The sequence below is a fragment of the Neofelis nebulosa genome, chromosome 14 (genome assembly GCF_028018385.1).
Source record: "Neofelis nebulosa isolate mNeoNeb1 chromosome 14, mNeoNeb1.pri, whole genome shotgun sequence".
Lineage (NCBI taxonomy): Eukaryota > Metazoa > Chordata > Mammalia > Carnivora > Felidae > Neofelis > Neofelis nebulosa.
Window position 1 is genome coordinate 47251436 of NC_080795.1, and position 12846 is coordinate 47264281.

The 12846-nt window shown below is 45.1% G+C and overlaps 1 long non-coding RNA gene across 6 annotated transcripts in view; it reads right to left on the reverse strand.

Moving 5' to 3' along the window:
* LOC131494384 (uncharacterized) overlaps positions 1-12846 on the reverse strand; it is an 86474-nt gene that overhangs the window by 47206 nt on the left and 26422 nt on the right. For 5 of the 6 annotated variants that reach the window (XR_009253363.1, XR_009253365.1, XR_009253364.1 and 2 more), the window contains one exon: positions 200-360. This is a non-coding gene — a long non-coding RNA (uncharacterized LOC131494384). Of the gene's footprint in view, positions 1-199; positions 361-805; positions 1126-12846 lie in introns of those variants that run through there. The other variant, XR_009253367.1, reaches the window with a different exon arrangement.

Here is a 12846-nt window from a genome sequence, read left to right on the forward strand (position 1 = left end):
GGCTCTGGCTGGGTTCGGTCGCTGAGCCAACATAAGCATTCCTATCTGCTCCTTGACTGACCTTGTCCTCCCTCCAAAATTTGATGAATTTTTCACTCAGTGATTAATGTTCTATTGCCTCTGTATCTTGGTGAATTTCCCTATATTTTAAACAAGCTACAAATTATTCTAACAAAATAATAAGAGTTATAAATGATACCTGAATAGGGTGGATACAGGTGGTTCGGGGTCGTGAAGGCCTGGCCCTGGAGGCACTGCCTGGATGGAAGGCACATGAGAGTGATTCTCCACGATGGTCCAGATGGCATTAGGGGCCCTCTTCTCCCTCCGCGTCCTGAAGGAGAACAAGGGCACTGGGCTCTGTAGATCAGGGTAAACACAGGGTCTTGGGTCAAACGAGCAGTGTGGGAGAAGCAGACTCTTTCTTGTTTTAGTACCTTTCTCTCCTTTTACCTGATCTTTAGAATATTCTAAAGCGTTCAGCTTTACTTTTCAACCATTCCCTGGTGGTTCATTATAGGATTAACCAGGCCAACATGCACAATCCACTGGTGTGAATTTTGTGGCTAGGGTTATGTTCTAGACTCGCTTATGTTCCGTTCGGTGGCAGAAATACCAGACTCTTGCTGGCACAGTACCAATACCGGTAATATCAGGATCCAAGCTTCATCTGGCTGCTGTCTCCCCCTACCCCACACTTCTCAACTCACCAGCGTCCTTCTCCTTCGCCCCACCTCTGTCTACCTTCCTCCCAGCCTACCCTGTCTGCTGTGCATCCCTCCAGGAGTATAAAAGAGGGTCTCACTTAGAGGTTCCCCGGCTATCAGTGACAGAGGACATTACACTAGCCCTGCGGCCTTTGCAGTTAAGGCCTCGGAGAGGTGGGCAGCCCAAGACCCTCCCCATCTCTCCATCCCATTCCTCCTGCTGGTAGCACAGCATGTAGATAGACATGCTGGGCTCCCCCACACCCACTCTGTCCCGTTGCCTTGGCAACGAGACTGAGAAAGTTGGGTTTCTTGGTATCCAAGGTTACACTGTGCTCAGACGACTGCTACATGTACAAATGAATCTCTAGTTCGGTGAGAGGTTTTAACTGTATACAGGTGGATACGAGTGACACAGCGAATCTGGGTCTGATCACAAGATTCCCTTTCGTTTGTGTAACTAGAACTCAGGGTTATCACTAGGATCATTTGCAATCAGCAGAAAGAGCTGCTTTCTTTCTTCCCAGGAGTAAGGAAAGTGGGTTCTTAAAGGCAGGGGTGAGAACGGGGGCGAGAGTTGATAGAAAGGGAGGGTCAATGTTATTATTTACTTTTTATTCAGTCACGTGAATTTACAAAAGAAGAGGACCGTCCATCTTTGCCCTTTACAGTTCATAGCCCCGGGTGTTTTTTGGGGTGGTCTCACAGATCATCTCCCCCAAGACAGCCAAAGGTCAAGCTGGTAGTCAAGGGACACACATAGCTCACCCCAGATACTCCTCTGAGCAGAGGCAGCAGGCCCTCAAACCCACAGTCTTTTGTTGCCTCAGCCCTGCTCTGCCTTCCCTGCCCTCTCCTGCCATGGGGGGGAAGCTTCTCTGGGCCCAGCTCTACCCGGGTTGTGGCCTCTCAGCCAAGCTCAGCCACACAAGCGTCTCAGCTGGGTTCCTGCAAGGAGGAACGGCTCCATGGGCCGTTGGATCCAGAGTGCCTGTCTTCCAGCTTGGCTCATGACAGACAGCCCTTGATGGTTTCCAGGGCAGTTCCACAGACATCTCATGCGATGTTGCAAAAATCCAAGGAGGAGGAAGGTACAGTTTATCCGGCCCATGTTGCAAGTGAGCAAACAGGGACTTTGAGCAGCCCACTTAGTAGCGTGGACCCGGCGCTTGTGGCCTGGGGTCCTCCTCTCCCTATCTCTTAGCCCCATGACCTGGGAACGTGGTCCTGCAGAAGGCAAATTTGCCATTCAGTTTTGAAGGAGATTTTGCAGACCCATTTTACTTGGCATTCTCTCCAAGAAACTGGAAGAAATTAAAGACAACCCCACCAGCTCTAGTATTAAAGTTCTCAATAAAGAAGTTCATGGTCAGGGTGCCCGGATGGCTCAGACAGTAGCCTATGCAGACTCTTGATCTCGGGGTTGTAAGTTCGAGCCCCACGTCGGGTGTAGAGCTTACTTAAAGAAATAAAATCTTATAAAAAAAAAAAAAAAAGAGTTCATGGCCACAGTGACAGTATTTTCTGAACTAAAAAACAGGATATGTGGTCTTACCAATGGTTCTTGCTAATTTCAGAACTTGGTCTTATGAAAAAGAAAGCTCATCAGATTTAAATCTCATTCAGTTATACATGTAACCAATTGCCATCAGTGGAAAAAATAAAATGACTTGGATCAGGATTATCCCAGAAAGTTGGGGCCAGTGGGGCTGCATTGATGATGCTATGAGGTTTGAAGCCACACTTACTTATTTTTTTAAATTCACATTCTTTTTTTCTTTCAAGGAGATTAAGGTGATTTATAAACAACTTCTATTAATCCTTTTGTGAATACTGAAGTCAAGTTTAATAGAAATTGATCACTACAGGTTTCTTCTAAGAAACCTGGCAGGATTAATATTTAAGAGGAACCGCAGAACTCTGATTATTAACGATACTCTTTTCAAAAATTCAGATTAGGAAATTGGTAAAGTCAACAGTTCAAACACGGGAAAAAAGTGATCTTCGGTTAATGTCATGATCCATTTTTCTTTCAAAACTATTAAAGGAGGGGCGCCTGCGTGGCTCAATTGGTTAAGCGTCTGACTTCTGCTCAGGTCACGATCTCATGGTTCGTGAGTTTGAACCTCACATCAGACTCTCTGCTGTCAGCATGGAGCCCGCTTCGGATCCTCTGTTCCCTTCTCTCTCTCTCTGCCCCTCCCCTGCTCATGCTCTCTGTCTCTCTCAAAAATAAAAAATAAACATTAAAAAAAACAAAAAGCCTTTAAAGGAAACTTTATCTTTGTTTTCAGGGTTGTTGTTGTTGTTTTCTTCTGATTTCCTTTCAAGGAAGTTTCAGAAGGATTTAAGAAACATGTAGGTCAAGCAAATGTCTAGAATTTTGAAGAACGAGATTATAAATTCTTTGCCACCAGATCTCTCCTCACAAGAAAAGCTGGTGACAACAATGTGCCAGGGACTTTATTTCATGACAAATAGAAATAGTGAAGTTTTAGCATTAATTTGAAAAAGCTATGCTCCAGAAACATGGAAACACAGCAGCCAAATCATTTCTTAAAGGTTTTAAAATTAATAAAAACCTAATTGCAATATAATTTTATTACATTTTTATATTGCTTGTAAAATTACAATTACACAAATATGAAAACAGGCTTCTGTTACTTGACTGTCTCATTTTATGCTGTTCTTGGGACAATTTATCCTTAAATATAATACTAAGCAGCTTTAAGTTGCCTATTGTACAACATCAACAAAATCAAGCTCCCTGTGTCTTAACCTGGAGTATTTTACGAGAAAACATTCTTCAGATTTAATAAGTGTTTTATGGATTTAAAGGGAATCGAAATAGAGTCGCATGATAGTTTTTTTTAAAAATAAGATTTGCATTCTCTGTAGGTGACTATAAAAAAAAAAAACAAACCAAAATTTAAACTCAGAACCATACATACGGAGGCTCCTTAAATACACGTTTGTTCTTGCTTAATCTTAAAGATTGTAAATTACCCACCACCACACCTAGTGTCATTTGCAGCCTCGTGCCCAGGGGCTTAAGTTTCTTCCCACTTCGGAGATGCCCTGTGTAAAACCTATGTACACAAATATTCAAAAACTCGCAAAGTGCGTACAAGGATAGCTGCCTCTTCCTTGCATCTGACGGGTGTTAAGGATTTTCGACCCTGAGCAGTTGAGACACAGTCTCTTCGGGAGTCCAGGTCTGAGGTAATGAACCCACTTACTGGAGAAACGATACACCAGAGAGAAACCCGGTACAAAATGTATCCAAGTTGAATCAGATTCCCAAAACAGCCACCAGATTTGCCCAGATTTGACTCTATGACCGACACAACCAACAGCAGTTGAAATGGGTCACAAACACAGCTTGTGTGACCAAAGTGACCAGATTTCGGGCACTGCACCAAGACCTTTCTTCTCCCTTTTTTCTCCTCCGCACTTTGTCTTTGGCCAGGCTACGCACCAGCACAATTGGACCTTTGTTCCACGGCCCACCCAATAGTCAGTGGGGCTTCCTATTCTTGTGTTTTTCCTCCATCTGCACAAAAACCAGCCCTCCTCCTACCCTCTAAATCAAGATTCATGCCGTGGGCAGCAGCTTTTGCTAATAGAACTTGAACTTGAAGGATGAAAGAGGAAACAGAATTGAGTCGCCTTTTGAGGGGTTAATTGAACTTAATCCCGGATGGAATGAATGGCTTGAATGTCACTGCCCTCCTCTTCCCGTCCCCACACTCCTGCTCCCAGTGCTGTGATGCTTGATTCCTGACACGCTGTCCTAATGCCAGCTTCTTCACAGAGACTTTGCACAGCACATTTGTTCTCTCTGATCTGCACTTCCGAGTTCAGTCAGTTATTTGTCCATGAGCTCAACACATTTACTGATCTTTTACCATGGGCCAGGCATTGTGCTGGGATGCAAAGATCCATTCATTCAACCCATTAATTATCAATATTTGTTAGGCTACTATTATGTGTTCCAGGTGCCAGTTACACAGCAGAAAACACAGCTGCCTTCATGGGGCTTATAATTTATGGGGAGTGTGGCAAAGACAAATTTACAAATTACATATATAAATTATATACCATGTTAGGTGAGTGCCTCAAGAAAAATACGCCTGGGAGAGAGATAAAGTGTTGGATAAACTTAAAACTGAGCAGGGCGGGGGGGCACCTGGGTGGCTGAGTTGGTTGAGCAACTAACTGATTCTCAATTTCAGCTCAGGTCATGATCCCAGGGTTGGGGGATGGAGCCCCAGGTTGGGCTCTGTGCTGAGCATGCAGCCTGCTTGAGATTCTCCCTCTGTCTCTCTCTCTCTCTCTCTCTCTCTGCCCCTCTTCCCTGCTCACTCACTCTAAAATAAAATAAAATTAAATAAATTAAAATAAGGTGGTTAGGGAAGGGCTCACTGTAATGATGAGCATCTACAGATGTGTGGGGCGGAGCCCTGTAGACAGAGGAATAGCCATGCCAAGGCCCTGAGGCACAAGAGTGTTTGGAAAGACTGGTGAGGCGCCAGTAATGTGGCTGGGACTGCGTTAATGAGGGGGAGAGCAGTGGGAGGTGAGATTGGGAAATAGGTAGAGGCAGATCATATGGGCCTTACAGGATGTGAGAAGCACTATGACTTCTCAAAGTGAAACGGGGAGCCATTTGAAGGTTTTAGGGCAGAGGAGGGACATCATGTGCTGGGGTAACAACTGACTGGCTGGGGGATCGGGGGAGGCAGAAGCAGGAAGATCCGGGGAAGCCCCCGCAGTAGGAGTGACAGACCGATGTTGGGGAGCAGGCGGGGCGGGGGGGGGGTGTCCAGGTAGTAGGGAGCATCGGAAGTCCGGATATATTTTGAGGATGGAGCTAATAGGATTTGCTATGGATCAGATACGGGACGAGGAAACAAGGAAAGGAGGTATGACTCCGGTTTTAGGCCTGAAATCTGGGACAATTACGAACGAGACGCAAATACGTGCCTTCAAAGAGCTCACGGCTAACGAGGGCCCTCGTGGCGGGAGTGCCGGCTGTCCCAGCATGAGGCCGCGGGGAAGTCGTCCTGATGCCTCGGAGCAGCCAGGGCTGGCTGGGGCCTGGGGCGGGGAAGGCACTGCACCAGGGTCGGGTCGCCAGGCAGCCGAGGCGGGGAGGATGTTCCAGACTCAGAATCCACCAGGGGCCTGCTGCTCAGGGGGTGGTGGCTGGGCAAAGCAGGAGTGGCCACCAACGATGGCCCCGGTGCTGCCAGACCGACGCGACAGTCCCTAGCCGTCCTTCCGCGGTTGGAGAAGCCAAGCCCGCTTTTCACCCCTTCTGGTGCAGCAGGGAGGACCACGTGACAGTCCTGGCCAATGACACGTAGGCTCGTGTGGGTGGGGCTTTGCGGCAGAAATGTGCTACCCCCCACCACCGAGGAAGGAGTCCGTTCGGGCCACTCGGGCGGCTCGGGCGGTTCTGGCTGCTTCTGGGAATGCAGACGCCGAGTGCCAGCAATACGCGTGCACCTTCGAGCTGGCAAACCCACGTGCTAAGTCAGGAGGATGTAGAGGCAAGGTGGAAGAATGAGTCTTGATAAGGGTGAGCTGTTGCTCCCACTCTGATGGCCTGCTTCTAGACCTCTCCTAGGTGAGGTCATGAAAGGTCTTTGCTTGCGGAAGCCTCTGTTAGTTGGATGTTCTGTAAGTGCCCAAATCGTTCCTCAGTAATGGAGCCAGAAGCCTTGCAGCCCTTGAGAGTTGCTCCAACTTGTGGGCGATGGGGAACCCGCTGAAGGGTTTATGGGGGAGTAATGTGATCTGATTTCTACTTTAGAAAAAACATGGGAGCTGAACTAGAGACTGGAGGCAGGGAGGCCCAAATGCAAGAGAAGGACCAGAGGTGTGGAGGGCCCTGTGTGCCAAAAGCTGGAAGACTCTTAACCTTGGGCACCTCTTCCATGCCTTCTCTAAGGTCCCTCTCTACTTGTGGGAGAAGCAGAAGGGGCAAGAAGAAATTTCTGTAATCATTGCCTTTTCTTTCTGTAGAGATTTCAACGCTACATAACAAACTAGCACAAATATAGCAGCCTACGGCCACACGCATTCATTATCTCAGAATCTCCAGTAGGGTCCGAAGTCCAGGTGTAGATGCGCTCTCTGTTCAGGGTCCCACCAGGCTGAAATCAAGACATCAGCTGCGTGTGATCTCAGCTGGAGCTCAGGGGCCACTTCCAAGTTCAGTTAGTTGGCAGAAATCAGTACTGGGTCTTTTAGGACTGAGGTTTCTGCTTTCTTGCCAGCCATCAGCCAAAGAAGCTCTCAGCTCCTGGAGGTCTCCCCGGGTCCTTGTCATGTGCCCCCATAAGCAGTTCTCAACATGGCAATTTGTTTCCCTCTTTGAGGCCAGTGGGACAAATCTTTCTTGCCAGTCCAGCTAAGATGGAAGGTGTATGTAACACAAAGGAATCACAGGCATGACTATCCCATCCCATTCCCAAGTCCTCTTCATATAAGAGAAGGGGATTAGACAGAGAATATATACCAGGGGGGTGGGAATCTTGGGGGCCATGTGGAATTCTGACCACTCTACCCATTATTCTCTTTTCCTCTCCTTTGCTCCTACTCTCTGCACTCATGTGGAACCTAATCTCTAAGTAGTTCCTACCTCTAGAAAAATGTAAGTCATATTTTGGCATAGGAAGTTTCTTGTCAAAAGGGAATTTGAAGTGAATCAAAGGAACCTGACTAGAACTAAACCTCCCTCATTGGCCAATATGAAGTCCATTAGATTTGTTTGCCAAACTATAGTATTCATTGTGTTCTAGGTATTGCTGTTGAATGATTTATATATACGATGTTATTTGATTCCCTCAACATCTGTTTGAGAGGAGCATTGGTGTCCCCATTTTATAGATGAGGAATTTGAGACTCGAAATGGAGGCACTCATGCTCACACAAGTGGCAAGCTGGGGAGGCAAGTCTTTTCAAAGGCCTGCTCTTCACCACCATGCCATATTACCTCTGGCTGTCCCTTCACCAGTGGGTATGTGGTGGCCTGGGGGTGAGAAGCAACAAAGGCACCACTCAGAATGACATTCCTCCATTGCATTAAGTAGAAGACGCACCATCTTCCAAAGTTATACACATCCAGTGCCTCAGATGGGTTCCTTTGGCTTCTCTCTGTGATGAACAGCGTCTGACATTTTCAAATCGGCCTTGACACATCCTCATCAGAAACACAAATTTGAATGAAAGAAGAATTTTAAGCCTCAAAAATCAGAAAGAAGACTTCTCAGCCTGCTTCCTGTTCATGAAAGGATTTGGGCCTCTACCAGTAATTATCAAAATGTTGAGACCTCAATAACTTCCCAATCAAGTATGAGGTAAACAAAAGTGTCTAATCTACTGCCCAGGAACTTTATGATTGTGTTTCACGGACTGAGTATTGGGGGCTGCCAACTGGTTGAGATGGAATATTCCATGCAGCAGTGCAATGCATCCGTCTCTATGGAGGCTCCAAACGGGGGTGGTATGAAGACATATTAAACTATAGGACCTAAGTGCTGGTTTATAACTTAAAAGGAATTGCATTTGTCTTCAAGAACAATAGAGAAGCTTTCAACCAACTGAGTCAAACCCAAGAGAGACTTGTAAGAAACGCCTCATAGAGGCGAAAATATCTCATAGGTGATTGACTATCACTGAAAATCTCATTGAGGTTCTAAAAAAGCCGAATGCATCCATTGTGGGATAAACTGTGGACTCGACTCATTGCAGTTGACAATACCTCCCTGCCTCTACTTCTGACACCGAGCCAGTCTGTCTAAGGAAAGGAGGGCCATCCTTTTAGTCATCGCAAGGCAGGAGCCACCGTGGCATCTGTGGAGGGCCTGGGGCACAGCGTTAACATCTCCTTCGCCCCTAAACATGGGTGCATGACCAGAGACACTTTGAGACCCCAAAAAAGAATTAGGGCATGGCCATGTTTCCCATGCCCCACAAATGAAATCTTAACCCTGGGCTGTTTTGTGATCAAACTGTCTTCCATGTAGACCTGGTGAACATATAACCAACGTCCCTTCCACTTCCCCCAAGGCAATGGAAGTACAGTTTTGACTTCAGCTCTGACTTGCGATACAGCTTCTTCTCTTCTTCCCTGGGCTTGTCACTTTCCAATGCATTTCTAACAGGAAGAGCCAGGGAGACCACTGTGTGTTTTCCTTAAATGAGAACCAGCACGGAAGTATGGGATGAGGTGGCAGTGACTCGTGTTTGCCCTTCACTAAACCAAGTGTTTAACTGACTTCTTATTTATTTATTTATTTATTTATTTTTTTTTTCAACATTTTTAATTTATTTTTGGGACAGAGAGAGACAGAGCATGAACGGGGGAGGGGCAGAGAGAGGGCGACACAGAATCCGAAACAGGCTCCAGGCTCTGAGTGGTCAGCACAGAGCCCGACGCGGGGCTCGAACTCACGGACCGCGAGATCGTGACCTGGCTGAAGTCGGACGCTTAACCGACTGCGCCAGCCAGGCGCCCCAACTGACTTCTTATTTAGTTACACAGCAGGTTGGAAATCCTTGTTTACGACAGTATATTATGCTCTTGTTGATACATTCGATTAAACCTAGTTTGATTTTCTATGATAAACATTACATTTTTTTACAAAAAAGTGAATTTTATCCTTAGTAAAAAAATGGCACAAAAATAGACACATACAGCAATGGAATAAGAATAAAATAGAATAGAAAACCCAGAAATAAAGCCACAATTTTACGGTCAATTAATCCTCGACAAAGGAGGAAAGAATATACAATGGGAAAAACAGTCTCTTCAACAAATGGTGTTGGGAAAACTGGACAGCAACATCCAAAATGATGCAACTGGACCACTTTCTTACACCAAGCACAAAAATAAACTCGAAATGGATTGAAGACCTAAATGTGAGACCCCAAACCATAAAAATCCTGGAAGGGGGCATTGGCAGTAATGTCGTTGACATTGGCCATAGCAACATTTTTCTACATAGGTCTGTGAAACGAGGGAAATAAAAGCAAAAATAAACTATAGGGACTACATCAAAATAAAAAGTTTTTGCACAGTGAAGGAAACGTCAACAACAAAATCAAAAAGCAACCTACTGAATTTGCAAATGACATATCCGATAAAGGGTTAGTATTCAAAATATATAAAAACTGATACAATTCAATACCCCCCCAAAATGAATAATCTAATTAAAAATGGGCAGAAGACATGAATAGACATTCCTCCAAAAAAAGATATACAGATGGCTAACAGACACATGAAAAGATGCTCAACATCACTCATCATTAGGGAAATGCAAATCAAAACTACAATGAGATATCACCTCACACCTGTCAGAATGGCTAAAATAAAAAAAAAAAAAATAGAAGAAAAATCGTGTTGGCGAAGATGTGGAGAAAAAGGAACCCTCGCACTACTGGTGGGAATGTAAACTGATGCAGCCACTCTAGAAAACGGTATGGAGCTTCCTCAAAAAGTTAAAAATGGGGCGCCTGGGTGGCTCAGTCGGTTAAGCGTCCGACTTCAGCTCAGGTCACGATCTCGCGGTCCGTGAGTTCGAGCCCCGCGTCGGGCTCTGGGCTGATGGCTCAGAGCCTGGAGCCTGCTTCCGATTCTGTGTCTCCCTCTCTCTCTGCCCCTCCCCCATTCATGCTCTGTCTCTCTGTGTCCCAAAAATAAATAAATGTTAAAAAAAATTTTTTTTTAATTAAAAAAAAAAAAGTTAAAAATAGAACTACTCTATGATCCAGTAATTACACTATTGGGCATTTACCCAAGAAATACAAAACACTAATTCAAAGGGATACATGCACCCCTGTCTTTATTGCAGCATTATTTACAATTTCCAAATTATGAAAGCAGCCTAAGCGTCCATCATTTGATAAGTGGATAAAGAAGATGTGGTGTATATACACACAATGGAATATTATTCAGCCATAAAAAGTAATGAAATCTTGCCATTTGCAATGGCACGGATGGAGCTAGGGTATAATGTGAAGCAAAGTAGGTCAGAGAAAGACCAATACCTTATGATTTCACTCATACATGGAATTTAAAAACAAAACATAAGAGCAAAAGGGGGAAAAAAGAGAGACAAACCAAGAAACAGACCCTTAACTATAGACAACAAACTGATGGTTGCCAGAGGGGAGGTGGGTAGGGGGATGGGTGAAATAGGTGATGATGATTAAACAGTACACTTATGATCATGCGCACTGAGTAATATATGGAATTGTTAAATTACTATATTGTACACCTGAAACTAATATAACACCATGTTAATACTGTAATTAAAATAAAAATCTTAATAAAAAAATAAAATTGGGGCACCTGGGTGGCTCAGTTGGTTAAGCGTCCGACTTGATCTCAGCTCAGGTCATGATCTTGTGGTTGGTGGGTTCGAGCCCCGCATCAGGCTCTGTGCTGACAGTGCAGATCCTGCTTGGAATTCTGTCTCTCCTTCTCTCTGCCCCTCCCCTGCTTGTGCTCTCTTTCTCTTTCTCTCTTTCCAAATAAGCCAGTAAACTCAAAAAAAAATTTTTTTTAATTCAAAAATAAAATTAAAAACATTTATTTATATCTTTAAAACAAATCAGAAAGAAGAGACTGTGTGGGGGTTAAATCCAAGGCAGAGCTTCCAGCTTTTAGGACTTACATAAATTTTGTCTAGAAATCAATGGAGCATGAATAGAAATGCTGACCTACCCCAAACAAAGCACACACCTTCCCTGGGCCAATTGCCCAGATCTTTGCATGGGCCAGTGATGCCTGGGCATTGCTTCTTCAGAATTTAGCTCTTGATTTGTTGCTGCCAGGATTCGGACCAAGGCTTACAAAGGAGGCAGGAAGCTATCGGCACAAAATGGCCACATTGCTTTGTTTTAGAATCTTTGTCTACACACGTGGGTGAAGAAAGCACCACAGAAAGCCTGGGAACGTGTAAGGGAAGCCACTTAGTACAGTGGTAAAGATCATGGGCACTGGCCCAAGTCCTGTGTTTAAACACCTGCTTTGCCCTTTAATAGTTGTTTGACTTAAGAAACTTTTTATTATTTATTTAAAAAAATGTTTTTAATGTTTATTTATTTTTGAGAGAGAGAGAGAGCACGAGCAGGGGAGGGGCAGAGAGAGAGGGACACAGAATCTGAGCTGTCAGCACAGAGCCCCATGCAGGGCTTGAACTCACAAACTGTCAGATCATGACCGGAGCTGAAGTCAGACGCCTAACCGACTGAGCCACTCAGGCAGGCGCTCCTACTTAAGAAACCTTTTAAAAAAGTGATACAACCGTATTTCATTCACTGTTACACTATTACAATTTAAATAGGAGTACCGATCTCTCTGCTTCGATTGAGGTGTTATTGACATATAACAGTACATTAGTTTCACGTGTACAAAGTAATGACCCAATGATACGTATATGCTGCAACATGATCACCACAATAAGCTAACATCCATCACCTCACAGAGTCACACATTTTTTTTTTCTTGTGACCAAAACCCTTAAGTTCTACTCTCTTCGTCGCTTTCAAATATGTGACACAGTCTTGTTAACTATACTCACTGTGCTGTACGTCCCATCCCCATTTAGGGAAGATTTTTTTTTTTTTTTTTTTTTTTTACCCTCTCTGAGCCTCAGTTTCATGATCTGTAAGCTGGACACGCGAAGACACCCACCCGTGAGAGAATTTAAATGAGATATGAAACCACCTCGCCCGGGGCAGAGACCCTGCCCCCAGGAAGTGTCTGATAAGGGATGATGGTTGGTGTTTTCGCCTTTGCAGCTGTTCTGGTCTGCTCGTCACTGTCTGCCAAGCTCTAGCAGAGGTACCTCCATGCCCCGGTGGCAGCTTAGTCAAATCGCAGGCAGGAAATGGCGCATCTTCTTTTAGGCTAAGCTCCTAACCAAGCTAGGTTAGGGAAGCCCTTAGCACGAGAGGATGTTCAGAGTGCCACTGACAGATGCACAGGAGAGTGGGGGGGAAGGGATCTGGGAAGAGAGGCCAGCGCCTGTGAAGGCCCGGCGATGAGACACGGCGCGTTCCTAGTGCTCCGTGGTCTGTTGTTACTGAAACTTAAGTCCTTGACGTGTTTCCCGCCCTGGTG